Source organism: Rhincodon typus, chromosome 4 (assembly GCF_021869965.1).
Source record: "Rhincodon typus isolate 14 chromosome 4, sRhiTyp1.1, whole genome shotgun sequence".
NCBI classification, from domain to species: domain Eukaryota; kingdom Metazoa; phylum Chordata; class Chondrichthyes; order Orectolobiformes; family Rhincodontidae; genus Rhincodon; species Rhincodon typus.
In genome coordinates, this window is record NC_063335.1 from 107,440,557 (window position 1) to 107,468,481 (window position 27,925).

General features: G+C 41.0%; 1 protein-coding gene and 1 long non-coding RNA gene across 4 annotated transcripts in view; one reads left to right on the forward strand and one right to left on the reverse strand.

Moving 5' to 3' along the window:
* ankrd12 (ankyrin repeat domain 12) overlaps positions 1–27,925 on the forward strand; it is a 173,480-nt gene that overhangs the window by 115,119 nt on the left and 30,436 nt on the right. The gene's annotated exons all lie outside the window — the stretch shown is intronic.
* LOC125482995 lies at positions 37–18,304 on the reverse strand. The gene is made up of 3 exons (XR_007261991.1): positions 18,204–18,304; positions 3,387–3,455; positions 37–103 (listed from the first exon to the last, which is right to left on the reverse strand). It is a non-coding gene; the product is annotated as an uncharacterized LOC125482995 (long non-coding RNA).

The window sequence follows — 27,925 nt, forward strand, 5'->3', positions numbered from 1 at the left end:
CCAAAAAGAAAACTTAAGTTACAAGTATCAGTGTTCTTACCTTATAATTTTCTGGTGTGAAATCAAATGGTGTGTCTGGATTGTTATCAGGAGTATCCCTATGCTTAATGGACAAAAATAGATTTTTTACACATGCTGATAATAGAAAAGCAGCTCACTTCTCTATACGATAATAATTCACAACTTTAAACTGTTAAATGGCACTAAAAAGGATCTTGAGTGAAGAAAAAATAACCACAGAGCAGCACAAGTGAAGAAAAGGTTAGGTGGAGAAAGCTAGAAAGACAAGGAGGTGATTTTGAGAAGTCTTGATGGAGTGAAGAGGATCAGCAATGTGTATGGGTTTAGAGAGATCATTCCAGAATGCACTGAAAGAGAGCTGAACATTCTGGAGCAGAAGCAAGAAAGATGATGCAAAAGGAGGCCAATCATAAGAATATTGGTGTGTGCATGAACGTATGAAGGACAGTGTTGAAGTAATAAAGGGCAAGGCAATGGAAGAATGTTAATGTGAACAAGGACTTTAGAAATTATGCACTATGACAGGAGGCAATGAATACAAATAAGAAAAGATTGAGGAATGCAAGTTCTAGACCAGTTCTTTCCAATGAAATATATACCTTTTTAAAATTTACAAATGTACATTACATAATTTCAAATTTGATGTTACATAAAATGCAAAATTGGCCAATTTCTTACACAAGTGTGTAGCACGCTGAGGTTTCTCATCACACTTGCAATTCCAGGCTTTATGTGTACCATTTACATTTCATAACAAATATTGTCTACTATATATATTGTATATTGTCTAGCGTTTTACATGGGTTTCAGATTGTTGGACTGGGAAGGCTTCAAACTGTGACCAATTGAGACTTTGCAGTAGCTTTAGTTTTTCACTAAGTACATGAAACTTCATGATTATGTGAATCTGCAACATTCAGCTGCGGGCAGCTCTGCGTACTGGAAGACTGGCAAGTTTCAAGATCATCAAGTTTGTGTTCTACAGGAGCAGCTGATGCACGTCTGAGCCCTTGAGTACAGCCTGTCAAGAAGAGTACCCCATAATGGGGGTACTCAGAACCTCAACAAAATACACCATCGTTTTCCAGATCTGCATTTAAAAAGCATAATCCAGAAGCATGTGGACAATGGTCTCTTTCCTCAGACCATCATGCAGCAGTGCTCAGACCCCAAGTATCTATGACGGATCTGACAGAGATGGCGTTCTTACCACCAATGAAGCTATATCTTGGTGTTCATTTGAAAGTCTGACAATGAAGCATTCTACCAAAGAGATTTGCCAGTGCGCTCAGAGGGATTCAACAGATTGTACATCTGCTGTTCTTTGCAGGACCTTGAATATTATACGTGTGGATTACTGCTTGTTGGACTTGTGGTCCAAGGTCTTTTGGGCACAAAGACCACATGGTGTGGGATAGTCCCAACGAATGGAAAATTTCATGACAATGTGCAAAAACCAATCAAAACAATATCTGGGGCAGGGAGGAGGTCCTTAGCGTGTTGTGAGCTCGGTATTGCCTACAAAAGGGTCTACCCACAGCCTGATGCAGTACTACACAAATGGAGGCCATAAGAATGAGTGTGGCAATGGATATGGTTTTCCTCTATCCGTAGATTAGTACATTGTTTCCCTGCACACTGAATGGATTTACCCAAGTTCACCATCATAAAATCCGTGGGAATCATAGCATAGTTGGTTCTTAGGTGGAGTTCATCTCATCTACATCCTTGTTCAAAATTACAACTTTAAAATGTACTTCTATTTAGCAGTCTGGTAGTACAAAGGCTTTACACTCCATGTTGATAAGTGATCATTTCAGACCATAAGTTTGAAGACTAGTTAATTTGATAGTGATTATGATTCTAACCATTTCTTACACTTTTTTGTTGCGCTGCATTCTGTTCTCAGAAATATCCTAAAAGTCAGATTGTGTTCATACTTCATTCTAACCTAGACAACGATTCACAGGTACTTTACAAGGATTTGAAAAATATTCTCTATGCCATGGAAATAATTTTTACAATTTTATTTACATAATTCTATGCCAAGTGACCCTATAGTTGCCAGCTAAAATACTTCAGTAATCATAGATTGGTATAATCAGAAGTATTCACAAAGCATGGTGAAAACCCTTTAATGTGATACGTAACAATAAATGTCTCCCGAATGACCTCAGTTTAAGTATTGTGCATTTGCTGAAATCTACGTTTTGATCAAGATTATTTGTCATAAATGTGAGAGCAGGAAACAATAACCGTGCTCTACATCTGATAAGTCGAACCACAGGGCTGAATTTACAGGATTAACAGTGCTGTATTTAATAAACAATTTCTCAAAACAACGTCAAGCAGAAGGTGAAATCAGTAATCTCAATGACAGATTAATTCTCCTCAAATTCGCCTAATTAGTGGTGTTTCCTTCTCTTTAAAGAGAGGCTAGCAGTGAACATACTTTTTTATTTACCACTGTCTGCTTTTGCAATGCCATAGAGAAACATATTTGTTGCCCACCTGTAGTTGCCCTGCAGAAGATGGTGGTGAGCTGTCTTTTTAAACTGCTGCAATCTATTTGAAGGATTTAAGAGTTTGTATTGATCTAGAGTAATACAGCATGGAAACAGGCCCTTCGGCCCAAACTGCAACTTGAAACTCAGATTCTAATAGTGCAGTATTTTGCTATTTATGGAAACTAGCAGGTCTAACGGAGGAACTACACTGCTTCTCTTTATGACTTTAAATGCGATGCTGTTTGCAAACAACACTCCAGTAAGGTACTTCAAAATCTGCTGCAGCACACCAACATGACATCAATGTAATTCCCATTGTAGTATCAATTACACTTGTGGTCACAGTCTAACAGTACACAGTAGGCCATTTAGGACTGAGAGGAGGGCAAATTTCTTCACCTAGACAGTACTGTGGAAGTTTCTGTCACAGAAAGTGGTTGAACCCCAAACAGTGAATTTTCCTATAAGGAGACAGATATAGTTCTTGGGCATAAAGTAGGCATCAAAATGAGAACACAGTACTGAGGGGATGGTGACAATTTCATATTGAAGGGCTGAACAGCCTATTCATGCTTCTGTTTTCTGGTGTTTCTATGATTTCAAGCTGTATGACATGGGGAGTATTCATCTGGGATGAACATACTTGAACTGCTATTTCAAGAACCTTAAGTCAAGGAGGGTAAAGGCTTTCAACCTATCAACTCTAGTCTCAGATTCAAAACTATGACACCAGAGGTGAAAGCAGAGTTCTAACCACTGCAGCATCAAGTTAAATCAAATAAGAAATAATCAAAATGAATTAACCTATCAGATATTCTTTTTTAAAAAAAGCTCTTGTATTGTTCTGTAGTTGCTTACCACAAATGAGGCCGCACCACTTCCTCCTGCACATTGAGCTGTCCTTTGTACATGACGAATCTGTCTCACCTAGAATGCAAACATCAAAATATAAAAATTCTCAAGCCATTATCAGCACAGAAATACTGTGCTATTGTGGTCAGTGTCAAATGTAATGTCGTTTTAGATTATAAGTACTGATGGAGAACCACATGGCCTAACCTAGCCACATGGTCACTTATTTACATGATTAGAACAATTAGTAAAAGCCACAAAGATGATGCTGTAAAAATTTTGTAACTTGTAATAATTGTTACAAATTGTAATAATGTTACAAATATTTGCAAGCACCAAAAGAAATTACACAGCTCAGTTCACATTCATGGTGGGGGTGGGCTGGGCTGGAATTCTGTAATTGCACACGTAATTTGTTAATTGTATTAAAATAGTACTCTTAAGTCCACAAAGACCAACATTTTGAAAGTTAGTAACCCAACTGGATTACACTTGGGTTCTCAAATTTCTTATGCAAATAGTATGATATAGTAAAACAATAAACATATGCTTGTGAATAATTAGAATAAAAACAGAGCCAGGGACAGAAAAGCACACAGAATTCTTGTTCCATACATCATGAAGTGGCAAGTGGCACCAGTCATATTCTCAATCCTCCACTGGCTTTTAGTCATGACTTTCAAAGCAACACTAGCAAAGATGTGGAGATGCCGGTGTTGGACTGGGATGGACAAAGTCAGGAGTCACATGACACCAGGTTATACACCAACAGGTTTATTTGAAATCGCAAGCTTTTGGAGCACAGACCCTTTGTCAGGTGCAGTGAGAGAAAAGAGCACACAGACACAAAGTTTATAGACAGGTCAAGGGCTAAGAGATCAAAAGATCATGCAACTGGTGTGAGGGGAATGTCAGATAAGTCTCAACTGACCGTCTAACACTCGGTCACCTGCAATGTGTCAACAGCTAAATAACCAGCAAGGGGATGACCTATAATCTGATTAAATGAGACAGGGAGAGAATTGCAAAAAATTAAAAATAAGGTGGTGCTGGAAACAAACTAAATGACTGGAATAATGTGATAGGTAATGAGTCGCATTTAAAGTTTTGGCAAAGATCTGTAGCTCAGGTTGTGGATGAGGTTGTTGACTTGCTTGCCGAGCTGGCTTTTTTTGTTGTGACGTTTCGTCACCATGCTAGGTGACATCATCAGTGGAGCCTCCAATGAAGCTATGTTATTCTATTGCACTTGGAATTTATACTGTCCGGTCCATTATGGTGAGTAATGTCATTTCTGGTTTTGATTGTATGGGTTTGTATATGGAGTCCAATTCTGTATGGGTGAAGAACCACGCCTCTAGGAATTCCAGTGCATGTCTATGAGTCGCAAGCCGAGGGTCTAACCAAAGTAATAGGTAATTCAAAACTGTACAAACTAATTAAGGTAGAGAGATCATAACAATTTATCAAAGTGATGGTGTCAAAACAGGACAGTAAGGAAGACTTTACAGATATAGAACAGTGCAGTCGGGTCACATGTAGTGCGACATGAAGCAAAGATCACTTTGCAGCCCTTCTTGAATATATCTGATCAGGACCAGGAAATTTATCCACCTTCATACATTCTAATACTTCCAATACCACCTTTCCTATGATAGGGACTGTCCCCAAGATATCGCTACCAACTTTCCCAAGTCTTCATGTCTTTCTCCACAGTAAATATGAAGGAGAAATATTCATTGACCTCATCCATCTCCTGTGGTTCCACACATACATGCCCACTTTGGTGTTTGAGGAGTCCTATTCTCTCTCTAGTTATTCTTTTTCATTTAATATACTTGAAGAACCTCTTTGGTCCACCCTAATCTTCTCGGCCAAGGCTATCTCATGGCCCCTTTTCGCCCTCCCGATTTTCTTTCCAACAAAAGTTAGGAAGTTATATTGCAGTTGTACAGGACGTTGGTGAGTCCGCACTTGGAGTATTGTATTCAGTTTTGGTTGCCTTGCTATAGAAGGATGTTATTAAACTGAAAAGAGTGCAGAAGAAGTTTACATGGATGTTGCCAGGACTCAAGGCACTGAGTTATAGGGAGGTTGGACAAGCTAGGACCTTTTTCTTTAGAGCGTACGAGACTGAGGGGGGATCTTATAGAAGTATATAAAATCATAAGAGGCATGGATACGGTGAATGCACTCCGTCTTTTTCCCAAGGTTGGGGGAATCGAGGACTAGACTGCATCAGTTTAAGGTAAGATGGGAAAGAATACATGGGAACCTGAGGGGCAATTTATTATTTTTTTTTTTTTTTTTTTTACACAGAGGGTGGTATGCATATGGAACGAGCTGAAGTGGTTGAGGTGGGTACATTATCATTTTAAAAGGTATTTGGCCAAATACATGGATAGGAAAGGTTTAGAGGGATATGGGCTAAGTGCAGGGAAATGGGGTTAGTGTGGATGGACACTTTGGTCAGCATGGACCTGTTTGGGCTGAAGGGCCTGTCTCCATGCTGGAGGACTCTACGACTCTATCACAGTTGAGGCCATCTTCATGGGTATGGAACTTGGCTATCAGTCTCTGTTCAGCGATTTTGCGTTGTGGTATATCTTGAAGTCCTCCTTGGACGACACTTAACCCGAAGATCAGAGGCTGAATGCCCTTGACCGCTGAAATGTTCCCTGACTAGGAGGGAACATTTCTGTTTGGCAATTGTTGCATGGTGTCCATTCATCCATTGTCGTAGCGTCTGCATATATCATGCCTCGTGGCATCCTTGGCTGCTGCGTATGAGATAGGTAACATTGGCCAGTGAGGTTCTTACACAAGGTCCCATTGCCTGATATGATGGGACGTCCAGGTGTGTTGGCTTTGTGCATCTTCAGAATGCAGTAGAAGTCTCCTAGGCAAGAAGTACACGGGATGAGAGTGCATAGGATACTCTGAAGATCTTGATCAGTCTGTTGAGTTGACGGATGTGTTCTTTGGTTGGATCGGCATACTTCGAGATATGCAACAACACAAAATTGCCAAGCAGAAACTGATAGCCAAGTTCCGTTCCCTTGAAGACGACCTCAACCATGATCTTGGGTTCATGTCGTATCACATGTAATCCCACCACACTATTCTGTATCTGTAAGATCTTAGCTACTGTCCTGTTTTGACAGCTGTGTTCGGCGGATGGATAAATCCTGGTCCTGATAGGATATATCCAAGAACCCTACAAGAGGCTAGAGGAGAAATTGCAGGGGCCCTGGCTGATATATTTGCATTATCGTTAGCCACGTATGATGTCCCAGAAGACTGCACAACATTCGCTACACTCCAGTCTTCTGGGACATCATACATGGCTAACGATAATGCAAATATATCAGCCAGGGCCCCTGCAATTTCTTCTCTAGCCTCTTGTAGGGTTCTTGGATATATCCGATCAGGACCAGGATTTATCCATCCGCCAAACACAGCTGTCAAAACAGGACAGTAAGGAAGATTTTACAGATACAGAATAGTGTGGTGGGATCAGGTGTAGTGTGACATGAAGCCAAGATCACTTTGCACAACATTCGCTACACTCCAAAGTGATCTTGGCTTCATGTTGCACTACACGTGACCCCACCACACTATTCCCTATCTGTAAAATCTTCCTTACTGTCCTGTTTTGACACCATCACCTTGATAAATTATGATCTTGTACAGTTTTGAATCACCTGTTACTTTGGTTAGACCCTCAGCATGCGACTCGTACCTACCATGTTATTTCCAGACATTTTGTTTGTCTCCAGCACCAGTTTATTTTTAATCTTTTGCAATTATCTCTCTGCCTCATTTAATCGGATTATAGGTCATCCCTCTGCTGGTTATGCAGCTGTTGACACTTTACTGACAGTCTAACTCTTGGTCAGCTGCAGAGACTTATTATCTGACATTCCACTCACACTAGTTGCATGATCTTTTGATCTCTCAACCCTTGATCTCCCTGCCTATAAATTCTGTGTTTGTGTGCTCTTTTCTCTCACTGCACCTGATGAAAGGACTGTGTTCTGAAAACTTGTGATTTCAAGTAAATCTGTTGGACTATAACCTGGTGTTGTGTGACTTCTGACTTTGTCCACCTCAGTCCAACACTGGCACTTCCATGTCATAAAACAGTCCAGGAAGAGTGGCACTGCAATTTCAAATCATCCAGTCTTGCCTATTTCTCTGTGTCTAATTTCACGTCAAGCTAGAAAACCCTGATTCTCATTTCTAATAGGTCCCTAAATTGACCCCATGTGGTAACATTCTTTGCATTTTTAACTGACCAGTTCACCTATCAGTTGAGCTACTGGGGAACTTTTATTCATTAAAACAAAGAATCCAGTCGGCTAAAATCAAGAAACTACCTTTATCATCAGCTAATTAAATTTATTCTTCACCCAAGTGCATTCAAAATGATTTATCAGCAAATTTGTACTGGTGTTTAACTGCCTTTCATAGCTCCAAGGTCAACTAAAGAATGAGCTGGTGCTCCTATCAGTGCATGCCGTGCCCAACAGCAACGTGATTTATCTAGTGACATAACTTCAGACTATATAAATTTATAAATGCAGCCACTGAAAGCCAAGGTATCCAAAAAAACTGATGTTCCATAGTGTTTAGTAGAAGCTGCTGTACTGTTATTGCCTTCTATAGACCTTTCCAGGCAGGTGGAAGTGTACTAATTCCATTACATAGTTTCTGTTTTCAATTTTATAATAAACTCGACATATTTGCTATGTATGTTCAACATGTAAAGCAGTTTGAATGTTGATTTGGTTCCTGTAGAAATTATTATACAATTAAAATGATATAAACTTGATGGCTGTGAAGTAGAAATTGATGAAGCAGATAGAAATATAAAATTATATTTTATTTACAGACCATTACTGACAGACAACTTTCACAATCTAGTAGAGATCTCTTTTCTAATAAGGAAAATTTTCTGTTCAACAAACACTCAAATACTCAGCTTAGGCAGCCATTAAGTCCATTTTGCCAATGCTAGGTATTAAAATAGCTGGTCAATTAGTCCCACTTCCCTGTTCCTTGTCCCATAATCCTGAATTTTTTTTTAAAACCTATTTTCTAATTGACCTGTTCAAAGATGTTATTACACACCTCTGGAACAGATGGGACTTGAACCCAGGCCTCCTGGTTCAAAGGTAGGGATACTACCACTGCTCCCCAAGAACCCTCCCACAGTCGTTTATTGAACACTCTCTTGAAAACTGTGACAAAATTTGCATCCACCACAGTGCAATCAGATTATAAGTCACTCCATTTTTTTTTCCATCCAATTCTTCTGCCCATTGCCTTACTTCTGCCACTGGAAATAGTTCCTCATTTATTGGATCAAAAATGATTCTGAATTTCTTACCAAATCTCCCCATAATAACCTGCAAGATTCTTGCCCATCGAGTTTTTCCACACAAAATGAAGTGCTTTCATAGAATGATTTCATCACTGGAGGTCTTTTTGGCCTATTTTACAGGTGTTGCTTAAGAACTAGTCAGCTAGTACCACTTCTCTGGCTTTACCCTACAATGAGCTGTAAATATTTCCTCTTTAGATAATTGGTCAATTCCCTTTTGTAACTTATAAAATAGTCTGCCTCCACAGTGCTCTCTCAAATGACATTCCAGATCCTGACCACTTGACATGTAGAAGATTTTCAACAAATAAAAACAATTTCTCCCCAACTATTCTGCTCAGACATCATGATTCTGAACCCATCAAATCTCCTCACAGCCTTCTCTTATCCAAAGTGAACAGCTTCAACTTCTTCTTCTATCCCAGTTACTGAACTTTCATATCCTCAGGAACATTCCTTTTGATTTCTTTTTATATATAGCCTTAATCTTCGTATCCTTCTGCACAACAAGCGGTTAGGATCTGGTACGTACTGCCCAAAGTAGGTTCAGTAATAACTTTAAAGAGAATTGGACACAATACTCCACTTGAGGCCAAACTCGTGTTTGTAACAAAGTTTCACCATAATATCCTTGCATTTGTACTCTATGCACCATTTTATAAAACTCAATACACTTTATTAACCACTTTTGTAATCCACCCTGTCACCTCCAATTTGTGCACAAGTATTGCCAGATCCTTCTGCTGCCCTTTAAAACTGTACCCTTCCTCATTCTACATACCAAAGTGTAACACTTCACCACATTTAGTAAATGTCTACAACTCCATTGCTGTCACCTCTTGAAATCAGTATCATCCTCATAGTTAACAATACAGCTAGGTTTTGTGTCATTTGCAGGTTTTGAGATTGTGCCTTGCGTATAGAAGTCTATTTGCCTAACACTAACCCCCAAGAATCCCACTAAATATTTTCTTTCAGTCTTAAAAAAAAAAATCATGCACCACTACCCTACATTCCTGTCACGCAGCCAACTTTGTATCCTTGCCGGCACTGTCCCTTTCAGTCCATGAGCTTCATTTTACAGACAAACCTATTACGTGGCACTTTTAAAAAAATGTCTTTCAGAAATCAGTGTATACTGCAACATTCTAAACAGCTCTCTGTTAGTCTGAAAACTTGAAACAAATTAAAACATAGTTTGTTCTTAAATTTGCACTGGTTTTCCTTAATTAATCCACATTTATAAAAGTGACTGTTAATTTTGTTCTGAATTATTGTTTTCAAAATACTTCCAATCACTGCTAGGTTTCATTTTACACTTTTCTAAACAAGGATGGCAGGTTTGTAATTCCCCATTGCTGTGGCACTATTCCCAAGCTTCAGAAGAATTGGAAGATTATGACCATTGCATCCTCAACTTCAACTACTTCTTTCAGTATCATCAGTACTTATCTGGTTCTGCTGACTTGTCAATTTTAATCACACAATCAGCCAATTTAACACATCCTCTTTTGCAATTTTTTGCCCACCCAATGTCTCAACCATAAAATCTTAAGACTATGCACGAAAGTTAATCATTCAGTGATAACTGATATGAACCCTCAATTCCATTTTCCTGTATTTTCCCCTATAAGCTACGATTCCCTTATTACCTACTCAGCTTCTCATAGTAAAATGCCTCCATACCCTCCATCAACCTAATGAACCTTTTCTGGACTGCATCCAAAACCAGTATAACTTTTCTTAAAAAAAAAAAAGGACCAGACCTACTCACCTTGTACCTTGTATAGTTTTAGCTCAAAGACCTCCCTATTTTTACACTCTTTCCTTTGAAATAAAGGCCAACAGTCCACTTGTCTTCCTTGCAACCCTGTTGAACAGCTAGCTTTTTGCATTTCATGCAGGAGAACCCCAGAATCCCTGTGCGCTGCACTGTTCTGCAGTTCCTCCCTATTTAAATAATAATCAGTTCTTCTATTCTTCCTGGTAAAGTGCACAATCCCACATTTTCATAGAACATAGAACATTACAGCACAGTACAGGCCCTTCGGCCCTCGATGTTGCGCCGACCTGTGAAACCAATCTGAAGCCCATCTAACCTAAACTATTCCATTATCATCCATATGTTTATCCAATGACCATTTAAATGCCCTTAAAGTTGGCGAGTCTACTATTTTTGCAGGCAGGGCATTCCACACCCTTACTACTCTCTGAGTAAAGAACCTACCTCTGACATCTGTCCTATATCTATCACCCCTCAATTTAAAGCTATGTCCCCTCGTGCTAGCCATCACCATCCGAGGAAAAAGGCTCCCACTGTCCACCCTATCTAATCCTCTGATCATCTTGTACGTCTCTATCAAGTCACCTCTTAACCTTCTTCTCTCTAACGAAAACAGCCTCAAGACCCTCAGCCTTTCCTCATAAGACCTTCCCTCCATACCAGGCAACATCCTGGTAAATCTCCTCTGCACCCTTTCCAATGCTTCCACATCCTTCCTATAATGCGGTGACCAGAACTGTACGCAATACTCCAAGTGTGGCCGCACCAGAGTTTTGTACAGCTGCAACGTGACCTCATGGCTCCGAAACTCAATCCCTCTACCAATAAAACCTAACATACTGTACGCCTTCTTAACAACGCTATCAACCTGGGTGGCAACTTTCAGTGATCTATGCACATGGACACCGAGATCTTTCTGCTCATCCACACTACCAAGAATCTTACCATTAGCCCAGTACTCTATATTCCTGTTACTCCTTCCAAAGTGAATCACCTCACACTTTTCCGCATTAAACTCCATTTGCCGCATTATATTCCATCTGACAAGTTTTTGCCCCTTGTCATAACCTGTCTATATCCCTATGTAGACTTGATCATCCTCACCACTTGCCTTCTCACCTATTTTTGTGTAATCTGCAAACAATATTACATTCATGTCTCTCATCTGCGTCATTAATACATACTGGAAATAACTGTGGTCCCAGCAGTGATTCCTGTGACACTCCCCTAGTTGCTAGTTCCCTTATCTCAATTCTCTGTCTTCTTTTATTAGACAATCCTCTATTCAAGTTAATATAGCAACCCCCAACACCATTGCCTCTTATCTTTGTAAATAACACTTATGGATTGCACTTTCTAGAAATCAAAATAAATTGCATCTACTGGTTCCCATTGATCTATCCTGCTTGTTACCTCCTCTAAGAATTATAATTAATTTGTCAGGCATGAATTTTCCCTCATGAAGCCAACTTTGCCCTCATTCCTTTGTAATTATCCTTATTTCAGTTTAGTCTTGGTGTTACACATTACTTCCACTGCGTAGCAAAGGTGGAGGAAGTGAATATCTAAGGTGGTGGAAAGAATGTCAATCAATGCTATGACCTGGATGGTGTCAAGCCTCTGGAGTGTTGTTGAAGCTGAACTCATCCATGCAAGTGAGGAATGTTCCTTCAGACTCCTGGCTTGTGTCTTGAAGCTGGTGGACAGGCTTTGTGGAAACACTAGGTGAGTTACTTGCTACAGAATTCCTAGCTTCTGATTTTCTCTTGTAGCTACAGAATTTATATTGCTAGTACATTTCAATTTCTGGTCAATGGTATCCCTCAGGATGTTCATAGTAGGGGATTCAGTGACGATTATGCCATTCACCACCATGAAGTGATTGGAGTTGGGCAAGGACTGGAACTTGTCATGCAAATTTATCAGCCCAGGACTGAATGTCTCCAGGTCTTTTTGCACATGAACACAGACTGCTTCAGTTTCACAGTCACAAATGGTGTTGAACATTGTGCAATGATCAACAAACATCCCCACGACTGATTTCATGTTCGAGCGGACGTCATTAATGAAGCAGCTGATGATGGTTGGACCTAAGGATGGAGGCTGTTGTGGCATGGTGGTAGTGCCCTACCTCTGAGCTAGGAGACCCAGTCTTAAGTCCCACCTGCTCCAGAGGTACGTAATAATGTCTTTGAAAAAGATTTGATTGGGGGGAAAAAACAGACTGTTGTGTTGCAGTGGTAATATCCCCGACTCTGACCTGGAAGGCCAAGATTCAAGTTCCACTCCAGAGGAGCCATAATACATCTAAACAGGTTGATTAAAAATATCTACCCTAAGGAGCTCCTGTAGTTATGTCCTTGAACTGAGATTATAGATCTCCAAAAATCACAACCATCTTCCTGTGCTAAGTATGAGTCCAACAAGCAGAGTTTTTTCCCCTTTCGTACTGTTAAATGCTGCCTTGATGTTAATGGTCCTGGTAAGCTCTGTTGTCCATGATCTGATCAAGATCTCAACTTCATTTTCCTGTCTTGAGTCCTGTAATCCTTGACTCCCCAGTAGATCAACAATCTCTCCAACTAAGGCTTAAATAAGCTTCTCTGTCTCTAGGATGGAGAATTTCAAAGTCTAATAACTAGGAGCATAAATTTCTCCTTATCTCCATCTTAAATGGGAAGTCCCCTTATTCTGAAACTGTACGCCTCATTGTAGAATTGCACACAGGGCCAAAACATCCCCTCAATATCTATCCTAGCAGACACCCTTAGAAATTTGTTTAAAGACCACCTTTCACTCTTCTAAACTCCAAGAAGTACTAGCTCAACCTTTCCTTATGAAATAATCCCTTCATTTTATGAATAGCTTAGTGAACCTTCTCTGAACACCCTTCAATACAAGTGTATTGTTCTTTAAATAGGGAGATCAAAACACAGTACTGTAAGTATGGTTCATCAAAACCATCTATAGATGTAACACGATTTTGTTCCTACTGTCTTTGATTAAACACAGATATTTTTTGATTTCTTAGTTAGTTAACGTACCTACCTTTTGTGACATCTAGGTCTATGACTTCCTTCCTAAAGTGCAGTGCCCAGAAACGTTCCCAATATTCTTGCTGGGGCCTGAGCTATGTTTCTAAAGTACCGAGTACAACTTCCCTGCTTTTGAGGTATATACCTCTACATAAAAAAGCTCTGGACCCTATATGCCTTTCACCAGTCTTAACTCAGCCTACCACTTGTACATACTTACAATCTTAGTTGTTTCTGTTCCTGAATCTACAAAAGTATTTCGTCTTTACTGCCTTTCTTCAATTTTTCTGCCAAAACAAAATCACTTCTACTTCTCCTTGTTACATAAGTAGTGATGTCTTAATGCAACTGTACAAGGTGCTGGTAAGACCACATTTGGACAATCAGCAGTTTTGGTCCCCTTATTTAATAACAGATATTGTTTCATTAAGGTGGGTCAGAGAGGTTTCACTCGGGTGATCCCCGTTATTGGAGGGATTGTCAAAGGCTAATCAGGGTGGGAGTCTACTCACGAGTTTAGAGGAATGAAAGGTGATCTCTTTTTTATTCATTTGAGAGATGTCGGTATCAGTGGCTGGCATTTATTGTCTGTCCATAGGAGGCAAGAACGGAGGGATCGCATTTTTGATTAAGGAATACATTATTGCTGTATCTAGGGAAGATATTTCTGAAAAATCGTACAGTGAAAATATATGGACAGGAATTACAAATAAGAAAGGAAAGATCACTTTGATGTGATCGTACTATCGGCCTCCAGTAGTAAGTATGGAGATCTCTGTAAGAATAATAGGGTGGTGATCGTGGAGGTTTTAACTTTCCAAACATAGACTGGGGCTACCATAGTGTTAAAGGTTTGGATGGTGAAGAATTTGTCAGATGTGTTCAAGAAAATTTTTTTTTATCAATATGTGGATGCTCCAACTAGAGAAGGAGCAAACCTAGACCTTCTTTTGGACAATAAGGCAGGGAAGATGACTGAAGTAAAAGTGGAGGAACACTTTAGGTCTAGTGATTATAATTCGATTGGTTTCAAAATGGTTATGGAAAAGGATAAGCCTTCCTAAAAGTTAAAGTTTTTAATTGGAGTAAGGCAAATTTTAATGGTATGAGACAAGAACTTTCAAAAGTTGATTGGAGTAGACTGTTCACAGGTAAAAGAACGTCTGACAAGTGGAAGGCGTTCAAGACTGTGAAGATGAGAGTTCAGAGGCATTATGTTGTTTAGAGTGAAGGGAAAGACTGGTAAGATTAAGGAACAATGGATGAATAAAGATATTGAGGTTCTAGTCAAGAATAAAAGAGAATCTTATTTTAGATATAGTTAACTTGGTTCAATTGAATCTCTTAATCAATATAAAAAGAGTGTAGGGGCATTCTTAAGAGAGAAATCAGGAAGGCAAAGATATGAGATAGCATTGGCAGATAAGGTTAAGGATAATCCAAAGAGATTCTACAAATACATTAACAGCAAGAGGGTAATTGAGAGACAGTAGGGCTTCTTAAAGATCAAGGGGGTCATCTTTGTGTTGAATCCCAAGAGATGTGAGAGATACTAAATGAATATTTTTTAATGTGGAAAAAGAAATGGAATCTAGAGAATGCACAGAAATAAACTTTGATGTTTTAAAAACAGTTCACATTACAGAAAAGGAAGCTTGGAAGGTCTTAGGGAATTTAAAGGTTGGTAAGTCTCCAGGACCTAATCTACTGGGAAGTAAAGGAGGAAATTACAAGACCCCTTGCAGAAATATTTGCATCAGCTATAACTATGGATGAGGTGCCTGATGATTGGACAGTGGTTAATGTTGTACCTTTGTTTAAGAAAGGTTAAAGAGAAACCAGGGAACTATAGACCTGTGAGTCTGACTTCGATTGTGGGTAAATTGTTGGAGGTGATTACAAAAGATGGACATTTAGACAGGCAAAAATTGATTAGGGATAGTCAGATAGTTTTGAGTGAGGAAAGTTGTGTCTCACAAACTTGATTGAGTTTTTTGAGGAAGTTACCAAAAAGCTCGATGATGGCAGAGCAGTAGACATTGTTTATTTGGATTTTAGTAAAGCCTTTCACAAGGCTCTGCCTGGTAGATTAATTAGTAAAGTTAGGTCACATAGGATTCAGGGTGAGCTTGCCGATTGGATACGTAATTGGCTTAACAGTAGGAGACAGAGTAATGGTGGAGGGTTGCTTTTTGGACTGGAGGCCAGTGACCAGTGGTCTTCCACAGGGATTGGTTCTGGGTCCTCTTTTGTTTATCACCTATATAAATGATTTGTATGAGAATATAGAAGGCATGGTTAGTAAGTTTGTGGATGATACCAAAATTGGTGGCATAGTAGACAATGAAGAAGCTTTTCTAATATTACAAAGGGATCTTGATCAAATGGGTCAAAGGACTGAAAATGGCAGATGGAGTTCAATCTGGATAAATGCGAGGTATTACATTTTGGTACAATGGTAGGGCCTTGGGTAGTGTTGTAGAACAGAGGGACCTAGGGGTGCAGTTACATAATTCTTTGAAGTTTCTGTCACAGTTGGCACTCTTGCCTTCATTGCTCAGTCCTTTGAGTACGAGAGTTGGGAAGTCATGTTGAGGTTGTACAGGATATTGGTGAGGCCTCTTCTGGAATACTGTGTCCAGTTCTGGTCGTCCAGTTGTAGGAAGGATATTATCAAGTTGGAGAGGATTCAGAAGATTTACCAGGATGTTGCTGGGAATGGAAGGTTTCAGATATAAAGAAAGGCTGAATAGGTTGGGACTTTTTCACTGGAGTGTAGGAGGTGGAGAGGTGTCCTGATAAAAGTTCATAAAATAATGAGAGGTGTAAATAGAGTTAATGGTAGTTGTGTTTTCTCTAAAATTGGGGATTTCAAGACTGGGGGCACATTTTTAAGGTGAGAGGAGAGAGATTTAAAAAAGATATGAAGCAAGTTTTTACACAGAGGGTGAACTACCTGAGGAAGTGGTGGATGTGGGGACAATGACAACGTTTAGAAGATATTTGCATAGATACATGAATAGGAAAGGTCTGGAGTGATATGGGAGCAGGCAGGTGGGACTAGTTCAGTGTGGGATTATGTTCGGCATAGACTAGTTGGACCAAAGGTCTGTTTCTGTGCTGTATGACTCTGATTCTATGTCCTTGAGATGGTAAGCTGCAGCCCACTTGCTATGGGTTGACCCACAATGCCTTTAGGGAGGAAATTCCAGGATGTTGATTCAGTGACAGTGAAAGAACAGCAGTATATTTCCAAGTCAAGATGGTGAGTGGCTTGGAGAAGAGCTTGAAGGTGGTGGTGACCTTATGGAGGTTTTAAAAACCACGAGGGGTATAGGCAAGGCGACTGGTGGGTGTTTTTTTTTTTCGCTATGGCAGGGGATTTCAAGACTAGGGGACATATTTTAAAGGTGAGAGGAGAAAGATTCAAAAAGGACATGGGGGGGCAACTTTTTTTAAAATAGAGAGTGGTTCATGTGTGGAATTAACTTCCAGAGAAAGTGGCAGATGCAGGTACAGTCTCAACATTTTAAAAGACATTTGGATAAGTACCTGAATAAGAATAATTTGGAGGGAAAATGGGTCAAGCGCAGACAGGTGGGACTAGATTTAGTTTGGGATTATGGTTGGCATGGACTGAAGGGTCTGTTTCCGTGCTACATGACTCTATCTGCTGCCCTTGTCCTTCTAGGTGGAAGTGGTTGTGGGTTTGGAAGATGCTATCTGACGATCTTTGGTGAATTTCTGCATACATCTTGTAGATGGTAGCAGCAGTATGTACTAAGCATCAGTGGTGCAGGGATCATTGAGACGTCTGGATTCTTGAGGGCTTGATAGGGAGAGTCTAGGGCCAGGGGACATCATCTCAGAATAAAGGGTTGCCAATTTAAGACTGACATGAGGAGCAATTTCTTCTCTGAGGGTTCAGAGTCTTTGTAATTCCTTGCAACAGGGAGCAATGGAGTGTAGACCTGGTGTATAATTAAATCCGAGGCAGATAAATTATTGATCAGTACGGAATTATGGGGTAAAAACAGGAAAGTGGATGTAAAGAATGTCGAATCAGCCTGATCCAATCAAATTGCGGAACAGGTTCGAGGGACCGAATGGACTCCTCTTGTTCCTTTTACTTTCATGGTCACACAATGTTACAAAAAAAAGGTAGTAAATCAAAGGAGGAAGGTAACCCGGTAATGAACAAGGCAATTCGAAAGAAGTGAGCACTAATATTTATCAGAAATTCTTAAATTAGCAAGCACTGGAAAACAATTTGGATACAAATCTCTGGGGTTGCTAAACAATTCACCCGTACTGCCACTAAAAACGGAATCAGCCTGAAATAGGGCAAAGCGTGAAAAGAAAGCTGGCGCCGTGAAGAGCAGTGAGGGTCGGTGGATGATTAAAGGTGAAGGAAGTTGCAGAGCTCTGGGTGAAGCTGCTCTCTGAAGGTCGAACCGCCGCCGCCATGTTAACTCAGCCAGGCCTGGGCTAACCTGCAGACGGCATCAACAAAATCCTTCCTTTTCAGACAGGTTAGTGCCCTAGTTGCAAACAAAACAGACCCTCTCACTCTGTTTCAAATACCGGGCTATGACTGAACAAGCGGTGTCGGTCCTTACCGAGTGTGAGACTGCAGAACGGAACAGGCCTGACAGTAACATGGCGGCGCAGCTCCCAGTCAGCAGCAGCATCGATACAATCACTGAGCTACTGCACAGCCCCTACAATCAAACTCAGAACAAGACCTCCACCTACTGACAGTGCACCTCCAAATGGCTTTATAGAAATTACCTCTCCACCTCCAACTGAGCTTATAGAAACTGACAGTCCACCTCTGACTAGCTGTAACTGAGTTTATAATGAAGACCACAACGCATAGAAATAAAATTAGGCCATTCAGCCCATCGATTCAGTCCACCATTGCTTATGACTGATATGTTTCTCAGCACTGTTCTGCCTTTTTTTTCCCCATAACCCTCGAACTCCTCACTAATTAAGAACGTATCTGTTTTTGCCTCAAATATACTCAATGACTTGGCCTCCACAGAATTCTGCAGGAAGGTGTTCCACAAATTCACTGCCCCCTGGCTGAAGACATTCCTCTTCATCTCAATTCTGAAGGCTGTGCCTCAGGTTCTAGTCTTTCCTAGTAGTGGAAATATCTTGTCCTCGTCCACTTTATTCACAGCTCTATTCTGTAAGCCTCAATGAGATCCCCCAACTCCCTTATACTTCAAAACTCTATTGAGTACAGACTCAGAGTTCTGAATCTCTCCTCAAATTATAAGTCCTTCATGCCCAGGATTATTGTTTGTAAATCTTCTCTGGAGTCCCCCCCCAGTGCCAGCACATCCCTAGTTACAGGGCTCACTAGTTGCGGTCTTGAGAAACACATCAGCCATGATCAAATGGTGAAGCAGACTCAATGGGCTGAATGGATTAATTCTGCTGCTTTATCTTATGGTCTATGCCTATCCTATCTGTTACCCTGATTTTATACTAGTGATGTCTACAGCCATCTATGCATTTAACTTTTAACCTGTTATTTCCAACATGTTAATTTATATGGCAAGACATTTAATGTATATTGTAATACGCTCTATATGATGGGCTTATATATAAAGCAATAACTTATGTACCTAGTCTAAAGTATTTGTATCATGAAAATGTGCATTTTACAAATTGTATACTTATATTGCATTATTCATTAATATACATAAGCAATGTATAATTTTATGTGTGTGTATGTATGTCTAAAAGAAGACATCAACGATTATTCTACAGCTATTCAAAATGGCTGACCTCCTGATTTTCCAAAACCTTTCCACAAGACCCCATTATCACCTTCAAGACAGGAGAAGTGAAAATGTGAAATCTGTGTCGAGTGGTTGGGGTGAATATTTATAATAAATCCATTTAAGTAGAAGCGAGGTAGGTACAAAGGGAGGAAAGAACATGGGGATTCTGATGATAGGGTTGAAATCTACACGCAACAAGACCTGGACAATATACAGACTTGGGCTGGTAAGTAACATGTTTGTCACACAAGTGTAAGGCAATGACCATCTCTAACAAGATAGAGTCTAACCATCTCAGTTTGACTATTGCTGAATCCTCCTTATCAACATCTGGAGATTACTACTGGCCAGTAACTAACTGAGATAACAAGGTGTAGAGCTGGATGAATACAGCAGGCCAAGCAGCATCAGAGGAGCAGGAAGGCTGATGTTTCGGGCCTAGACCCTTCTTCAGAAATGGGGGAGGGGAAGGGGGTTCTGAAATAAATAGGGAGATAGGGGTAGGCGGATAGAGGATAGATAGAGGAGAGGAGACAGACAGGTCAAAGAGGCAGGGATGGAGCCAGTAAAGGTGAGTGTAGGTGGGGAGGTAGGGAGGAGATAGGTCAGTCCAGGGAGGACGGACAGGTCAAGAGGGAGGGATGAGGTTAGTAGGTAGGTGATGGGGGTGGGGCTTGAGGTGGGAGGAGGGGATAGGTGGGAGGAAGGACAGGTTAGGGAGGCGGGGACGAGCTGGGCTGGTTTTGGGATGCAGTAGGGGGAGGGGAGATTTTGAAGCTTGAAGTCCACATTGATACCATTGGGCTGCAGGGTTCCCAAGCGGAATATGAGTTGCGTGTCTCCCGCATTTCCTGCAACTCATCCCTCACACCCCCTCCCCACAATAACAACCAAAACAGAATCCCCCTCATCCTCACGTACCACCCCGCCAACCTCCAGATCCAATGCATCATCCTCCGACACTTCCGCCATCTGCAATCCGACCCCACCACCAAAGACATTTTTCCCTCCCCACCCTTATCTGCTTTCCGGAGGGACCACTCTCTCCGTGACTCCCTTGTCCGCTCCACACTCCCCTCCAGCCCCACCTCACCCGGCACTTTTCCCTGCAACCGCAGGAAGTGCTACACCTGCCCCTACACCTCCCCTGTCTCCCCCATCCCAGGCCCCAAGAAGACGTTCCACATCAAGCAGATGTTCACCTGCACATCTGGTAATGTGGTATATTGCATCCGCTGTTCCCGTTGTGGCCTCCTCTACATTGGGGAAACCAAGCGGAGGCTTGGGGACCGCTTTGCAGAACACCTATGCTTGGTTCGCACAAAACAACTGCACCTCCCAGTCACGAACCATTTCAACTCCCCCTCCCATTCCGCAGACGACATGTCCATCCTGGGCCTCCTGCAGTGCCACAATGATGCTACCTGAAGGTTGCAGGAACAGCACCTCATATTTCGCTTGGGAACCCTGCAGCCCAATGGTGTTATTGTGGACTTCACAAGCTTCAAATTCTCCCCTCCCCCTACCGCATCCCAAAACCAGTCCAGCTCGTCCCTGCCTCCCTAACCTGTCCTTCCTCCCACCTATCCCCTCCTCCCACCTCAAGCCCCACCCCCATCTCCTACCTACTAACCTCATCCCGCCCTCTTGACCTGTCCGTCCTCCCTCTCCACCTACACTCACCTTTACTAGCTCCATCCCCGCCTCTTTGACCTGTCTGTCTCCTCTCCTATCCATCTTTTATCCGCCTCCCCCTCTCTCCCTATTTATTTCAGAACCCCCTTCCCCTCCCCCATTTCTGAAGAAGGGTCTAGGCCCGAAACGTCAGCTTTCCTGCTCCTCTGCTGCTGCTTGGCCTGCTGTGTTCATCCAGCTCTACACCTTGTTATCTCAGATTCTCCAGCATCTGCAGTTCCTACTATCTCAGTAACTAACTGAACCAGCCATAGGATACAACAACATTTCAAATGCCAGGAAGTGACTTCCCAATGCTTCCCACATTAATAAAGTCCTGCTTTGTTTGGAGTTTAAATTGAATAGCATAATATTAGGTTAATCAACTAAAATAGTCTGAACTAAACTATACTAATCATGAAACATTAATTTCCCTACAAATATTTATTCTTGTATATTTCATCCTACATTTTAGGCAGCCTGTAGACCACTCTCACTTATGATGTCTTTTCCCATTGTGTCCTTATCTCCACCAAAACTAATTTTAAATTCTGACCTTATGAAACAAAATTCTCTCTATTACACCAATGTCATATTTGATCAAGATTGCTGCACCTAAGCCTAGCTTCCTATTCTTCTTAAATGTCATGTATATCTCAAAATTTAGGACCAAATCATTGTCATCCTACACCACCTCTACAGAATGGTTATCAGATTATATTTATTTCAAACAGAAACAGAAATTGCTGGAGAAAGTCTGCTGAGTACAATTCCTGTTTTTGTTTCAGATTTCCAGTTCTTTGTTTCAATTTTTTTATTTCAATCTATGCTCCCAGTTTGTTTATATTGTTATAAATGCTATGCACACTCAGATACAGAGACTTTTGATTACTCTTTGTTATCTTTGTAACATGTTGTCTGGATTGTTCTTCGGTTTTGTTTTCTCTCTGCATTTTCCTGCCATTCTTTGATCTCCACTTTCCATACAGTTATTTTGCTCTGCTTTCTCAACTCTACCCCATTGATTTGGTACATTTACCCAAGCTTGAGTCCTCACAACATCGCCCCTTCCTATTTAATTAGTTAAGAGATTTTTATTATGAGCATATTATATTATGAGCATTGCTGAATAAAGGTGCATTTTGCTAAAGCTTTTCATCTTGCTCTCATCAGACCATTTTACAAGAATACCAATTCAAGAGGAAAACCACACCTTCCGAAACAAACGGAAATATTCAAGTTCTGTACTACTAATTGACAATTTTTAAATATCAAAAGAATCACCATCGTTCATGAATCAATCATGCCTTTCGTACAATGTCACTGTTTGATCAGTTTGCCCCCAATTAATACAAAGTGTTAAATCCTGCCTCCTATCTTGAAGCTAAAGCCCCTGAGCCTTTGCCTCAATTTATTTTCTACTTCCTCTCTTGCAATTTGTTGACCTTGGTATTACAGAGATTGATCATGCTTCCAGCAGCAGGAAGACACATTTGATATTCTGAGTAAGGAAGGTAACCATGGTGCCTCATTTGGAACCCACAATTCATGCTTCACCAGCACTGAAACTGGCAGATGATGTTAAAGAAAACAATAATCAGCAAACGAATGGCATTCCTCATGCAGCCAGTTTTTTCAGTGTGATTCTGAAGTTGCTGAAGCATTTGTGCCACAGAAATGATTTGGTTCAAGGTGTGACAAAATATACTGGGTATTTGTGATCAAGGTATGGCAATAATTATGGGTGACTTTAATCTACATATTAACTGGAAAAAATCAGATTTGCAGTAGCCTAGCTGAGGAGTTCGTAGAATGTTTTCGAGGTTTTGGAACTGACCAGTGAGCAGGTTTATTAGACTTGGTAATGTGCAATGTGACAGGATTATTTAATGTGTAAATCTATAATTAAAAGCTCATGAACATCTGTTATGGTTGGCTCCAGTTCTATCCTCCACCCAATGGCTTCTGAAACATAATAATTGTGAGATTTTTAATGTCAGTTAGGTGTACAAGTGCTTTTTTTAAGAGAGCAAAGAATTTTCTTTACAGTCCTGGTTGAAATTCATCTTTTACCAATACTAACAACACATTAAATATTAATCACACCTTACTATGGCTGTTGTGGGCATCATAAGGTCAGAAATAAATGCTACTTTTTCTTATCATCCTTGCTCTTCCCAACTGCCGAGCAGAGTTTTGAATCTAGTAAATAAAACAATGAACTTCTGTGAAATTGTGCAGTGCACTACTGTTAACAACTGCAATTTATATTATTGGGACTTTACAAATGTTATAAAATATCCAAAGGTATTTTAGCTGAGCACTTTAAAACAAAATTCAGTATGAAGCCACATAAGGAATTATTAGGCCAGAAGACTAGGGTTGATTGAAGGAGTGTCTTAAAATACAAGTGAAGTATCAGTGTCAGAGTTTAGGCCTTAGGCAACTGAAGGTGTGGCCACCAATAGTGGAACAATTAAAATCAGGGTTGCTTGAAAAACCAGAATTAGAAGAGCTCAGATATTTCTGAAAGTTGTAAGGCTGGAGGAAATGACAAAGAGGGGTGAGGCCATGGCAGGATTTGAAAACAAGGATGAGAATTTTAATACCAAGTCTTTTCTTGACTGGAATTTGATACAGATCAGTGAGCACTGTGATGATAGGTGAATGGGACTTGACACAAGTTAAGATATAGTCTTCAAGTTTAACACAGCTAAATTAGGACACCAAGTTTGTGAACACACTAGTTTGATACTAGATTAAATCAAAACCGAAAGAACTGTGAATGCTATAAATCAAAAACAAAAACAGAAATCACTGGAAAAGCTCAGCAGGTCTGGCAGCATCTGTGAAGAGAAATCAGTGTTAATATTTTATGTCAAGTGAAGTTCTGAGGAAGGGTCACTCGAGCCAAAACGTTAACCCTGCTTTCTCTCCACTGATGCTGCCAGACCTGCTGTGCTTTTCCAGCAATTTCTGTTTTTTGTTTCTAATTTAAGACTGTTGCCAGAGAGAGGGCTCAAACTGGTAGATTTGCAAGATGGCACGGGGTGTGCTAGCTGTTATGCAGTGTTTAAGGTTGGTTGTGGGGATGGGAGAAATTGGGTCATGCAGGGGTGAGGGAAGGGGGAACTTTAGGTCGACAAGTGTCATCTGTGGGGTTGGGAGAAGTGGAGGGATCCTGTCCCAGAGGTTGGGGCTGTGACCAGGTTAGGAGAGGTTCAGTCTCAGGGGTGTAAGATCAGGGTCTGTTGGGTCTGTGGGAGGCATAATTAAGGGGGCGTGTGAGTTTAGTATGAAGTCAGTTCAATGGTTACTAAGGAGTTACACAATGTTCTTAATAGCCTTATAATTCCTTAGTAATTATCAGAACCCTCCAAAGTCTTCAATTTAAAGAGAGACTTTCGGACAGTTCCCAAAGTAGAGGAATTGCCTAGAGGAATGATCAATGTCCTGGGCAACTCCTTTGGTGTCTGCTACATTAGAGATTCTGCAAGGTCCCATGTGCAACTCCAATCTATACCTGCAATAACAACTGCCTGGCTGTTGGAAATTCCAGGCCAATGACTTTAGTCATCACAATATTTAATTGGCGGAAGTTTCTCCTCATATCCAGTACAGAGTATCTGATACGAATCTAGTTGTGCATTTGTATGAGATAACAAGGTGTAGAGCTAGATGAACACAGCAGGCCAAGCAGCATCAGAGGAGCAGGAAAGCTGATGTTTCGGGCCTAGACCCTTCTTCAGAAATGGGGGAGGGGAAGGGGGTTCTGAAATAAATAGGGAGAGAGGGGGAGGCGGATAGAAGATGGATAAAGGAGAAGATAGGTGGAGAGGAAACAGACAGGTCAAGGAGGGGGGATGGAGCCAGTAAAGGTGAGTGTCTAGGTGGCGAGTTAGGGAGGGGATAGGTCAGTCCAGGGAGGATGGACAGGTCAAGGGGGCGGGATGAGGTTAGTAGGTAGGAGATGGGGGTGGGGCTTGAGGTGGGAGGAGGGGATAGGTGGGAGGAAGGACAGGTTAAGGAGGTGGGGACAAGCTGGGCTGGTTTTGGGATGCGGTAGGGGGAGGGGAGGTTTTGAAGCCTGTGAAGTCCACATTGATACCATTGGGCTGCAGGGTTCCCAAGCGAAATGTGAGGTGCTGTTCTTGCAACCTTCGGGTGGCATCATTGTGGCACCCATTTCTGCAGAAGGGTCTAGGCCAGAAACGTCTGCTTTCCTGCTCCTCTGATGCTGCTTGGCCTGCTGTGTTCATCCAGCTCCACACCTTGTTATCTCAGATTCTTCAGCATCTGCAGTTCCTACTATCTCTAGTGCATTTGTATGAACTTTCTTAAAAACATTTTTTAAAGAAATTAGCATTGTGCCCAAGGAGCTGTATAGAATGGGTGAGCAGGCTCAACAAAACATGTCTCCTCCTGTTTCTATTTCCTATGTTCTTAAAGGCTTATGGGTGTTTGTTGGTGGGCTATTAATTGGACATTCAATACAAATGTGTTCTCTTTGTTAAATTTGCAGACAGCAGGGCTTTATCATAGACAACAAGGTGTAGAGCTGGATGAACACAGCAGGCCAAACAGCATCAGAGGAGCAGGAAAGCTGACGTTTCGGGTCTAGACCCTTCTTCAGAAAAAAAATCATAACCTTTATCATAACCTTGTTAACATTTTCTTCAGTAATATTCAACCCATTGGTCAAGTGCTGAAATGTCTGAGTTTGCAAAAGTAATGTTTAAATATTAACTAATTAAACTAATAAAACTCTAATGAAAAGACTTTGTTCTTTAAGCAAAAATTGTTTTCAACGTACTATCTCAAATTAGGAAGCAGTCTCTAGTGCCCCCTCTTGACAAAATTGGAAATGCAAATTAAATAACTGAAAGGAAGAGGCAAATTGAAATATATAGAATTATAGAGCTATCGTGTTAAAGGAAAACAAGTTTAGAGTAATAGTGGAGCTGGTATAAGCAATATGCCTATTAATTTTTCTTCCTCTTTTCATTTACCTTTCTTCCAGATTAAAGTGCCACGGCACCTTTAATGCCCCAGTACCTAAGTGAAAATTACAATAATTCATACACAAACCTGTGCAAATGAATGTCACTGTGGGAACATCACAGTTGAGTCTAAAATAGAAACAGGAAATGCTGGAGAAACTCAGCAGATCTACCAGCATCTGAGGAGAAGAACAGAGTTCATGTTTCCATAAGACCATAAAACAGAGGAACAGAATTAGGCCATTTGGCCCACAAGTCTGCTCCAACATTTGATCATGGCTAAAATGTTTCTCAACCCCATTCTCCAGCCTTCTCCCTGCAACCCTTGATCCACTTGCCAATAAAAAATCTATCTCTGTCTTAAATATACTCAATATTTTCGAATCCAATATGTTTACTGTTTAGAACATTTGAACTTCTCCAGTTCCAAAGAGTTATTTTGGACTCAACATTAAATCTGTTCTTCTCACCACACATTCTGCCAAGCCTGTTGAGTTTCCCAGAAATTTCTGTTTTTACTTCAGATTTCCAGCAAAGCATTTTGCTTTTATTTGAACAACTGACTCCAAGCTTGCTGCAGCAAGGTCTGCTCATATTACTTCCTAGATGTGGTCACTGGACAGCAATCAGGAATGGGAAACACATAATTTCTACCCCTCTTCCTCCAGCAAAAATACTGTTCTTAACTATTCTATTGAAGTTAAAATCCAATAAATCTGAATAGACACCAGAGATTTTAACTCAACTTTTCTGAACTTCTCCACAATGGGCATTTTATAAAACAACCAAACCAATGTTGGTGATATTAAATTTTTAATGTGAAAATCAATCGACATTTACCTTTTTAAACTGCAATAATGCCTCTTGTTGTGCTTGTGTCAATGTTCTTACTGGCTGTCATACCATTTTGCAGTTCAGATAGTGTATATCATTATATATTTCTGACCCTTATTTCCAACTCCAATGCTACTGAATCATATACTGAACAAATACAGCAAAGATCATTGTTCCATCAGCAATCATAAACTGTTCTCAAGTGCATCAACATTGATGTGACTGTCCAATAGAGCTTTTACTCCAATGATATTTTAGAATTGCATTTAATCATTATTAGCAATATTGCTTTGATCAGGAATGGATACTAGAGATAAATTTTGTGTTTATTTCTGTGATACTCTATCCATGTCACTCATCATTTTGAAAACCTTATCAAATCTCCTCTCAGAGATCGTAGGACCTGCCGCTGCTGGAGCCTGAGTTAACAAGGTGTAGAGCTGGCAGCATCAGAGGAGCAGGAAAGCTGACGTTTCGGGTCTTCAGAAATGGGGGAGGGGAAGGGGGCTCTGAAATAAATAGAGAGAGCGGGAGGCGATGATAGAAAGTGGATAGAGGAGCAGATAGGTGGAGAGAAAATGGACAGGTCAAGGAGGTGGGGATGAAGCCAGTAAAGGTGAGTGTAGGTAGTGAGTTGGGATGGGGGTTAGTCAGTGAGGAGGGAGGGGCGGGTAGGTGGGAGGGAAGACAGATAGGTCAAGGAGCAGAATATGAGGTGCTGTTCCTCCAGCCTTCGGGTGGCATCGTTGTGGCACTGGAGGTGGCCCAGGAAGGACATGTCGTCCAAGGAGTGGGAGGGGGAGTTGAAGCACCTCATATTCCGCTTGGGAACCCTGCAGCCCAATGGTCTCAATGTGGACTTCACAAGCTTCAAAATCTCCTGACCCCCAACCTCATCCCAAGACCAGCCCATCTCGTCCCTGCCTCCTTGACCTGTCCGTCTTTTCTTTCACCTATCCGCTCCTCCCACCTCACTGACCAACCCCCACCCCCACTTCCTACCTACTAGCCTCATCCCCGCCTCCTTGACCTCTC